Here is a 1,457-nt window from a genome sequence, read left to right on the forward strand (position 1 = left end):
AATAATTCAGCGTTAAAATCAGCATAGCATGCAGGTTACCAAATCCAAGTTCAATGCTCATATGTCAAATCAGAATGTATTTTATGATTCATATTATCAATTCTTCAAAAATACTTTGAGGCATTTTATAATAGATGCTGCTGCTAAGTCGCTTCAGTCATGTCTGACTCTGTGTGACCCCATAGATGGCAGCCCACCAGGCCCCCCTGTCCCTGGGATTCTCCTGGCAAGAACACTGGAGTGGGTTGCCATTTCCTTCTCCAATGCATGAAAGTGAAAAGTGAAAGTGAAGTCGCTCAGTCCTGTCTGACCCTCAGCGACCCCATGGACTGCAGCCTTCCAGGCTCCTCCATCCATGGGATTTTCCAAGCAAGAGTGCTGGAGTGGGGTGCCATTGCCTTCTCGGATAATAGATGCTACATACAAACAAAAATCATAACAGAAATAAAAAAGAATGAGATAATAAATATACACGAAGTCATAAACTAATCCATATCCTTTGGTCAAGAGTTTACTGTGGATTTAAATTTTCTTGCAGCAAAGTCGAAAGTTATATAATTTGTATTATTTGCCAAATAGAAAAATAAAGGCAATGTGGTATAATGTTGCTGCTGCTGCTGCTAAGTCGTTTCAGTTGTGTCCGACTCTGTGCGACCCCATAGACGGCAGCCCAACAGGCTCCCCCGTCCCTGGGATTCTCCGGAGAAGACCACCGAGTGGGTTGCCATTTCCCTCTCCAATGCATGAAAGTGAAAAGTGAAAGTGAAGTCGCTCAGTCGTGTCCGAAGCTAGTTCAAATACAACTAAGGAGACAGCAACAAAAACTCAATCTAATCATAAAGTACAGTAATTTCACGGATCGTCAGGAAGAATCAGATAGGAGCAATCAGTGTGTTGCAAGTACTGATTACGCAGAGCCGTTAATCACGAATTATGCAAGCTCCAATCATCATGTTCTGGTATCATGTTACAACTATGCTAAAATCCCCAATGGCTTTCCATTGCACTTACAGATGATTCAGACTTCACATGTAGCCTACAAGCACAACATCATTTGGCTCCCATTATTTTTCTAGTCTCATCAAGTATTACTTTCCCCAGTGTTAACTACATTTTAATCTCTCTGTTCCTTCATATGTCACACTCATTCCCATCTTCAGCTCTTTGGACTCACTATTCAATCAACTGGCAATACTATTCACTTAGATAGTCACATGACTTGTTGTTCAGTCACTCAGTCATGTCCAACTCTTTGTGACCCTATGGACTACAGCATGCCATGCTTCCCTGTCCTTCACCTTCACCATTCACATGACTAGCTCTTTCTTATTATCTAGGTCCTAGGTCAGAAATCTTAGCTTTTCCTTATTCAAGCCTCAAAGAAAACATAACTGACCATCTCATCTAAATTAGTCATTTCCCCAGCTTCTCCCTAATTAATTACCTTGCCCTATTTT

General features: G+C 41.4%; 1 non-coding gene across 1 annotated transcript; it reads right to left on the bottom strand.

Moving 5' to 3' along the window:
• Nucleotides 1–871: 871 nt before the first annotated feature.
• Nucleotides 872–1,017, bottom strand: LOC114111812 (U8 small nucleolar RNA). The gene has a single exon (XR_003587553.1). It is a non-coding gene; the product is annotated as a U8 small nucleolar RNA (small nucleolar RNA).
• Between the last annotated feature and the right edge of the window lie 440 nt (nucleotides 1,018–1,457).

This window comes from Ovis aries, chromosome X (genome assembly GCF_016772045.2).
Source record: "Ovis aries strain OAR_USU_Benz2616 breed Rambouillet chromosome X, ARS-UI_Ramb_v3.0, whole genome shotgun sequence".
In the NCBI taxonomy this organism is placed as follows: domain Eukaryota; kingdom Metazoa; phylum Chordata; class Mammalia; order Artiodactyla; family Bovidae; genus Ovis; species Ovis aries.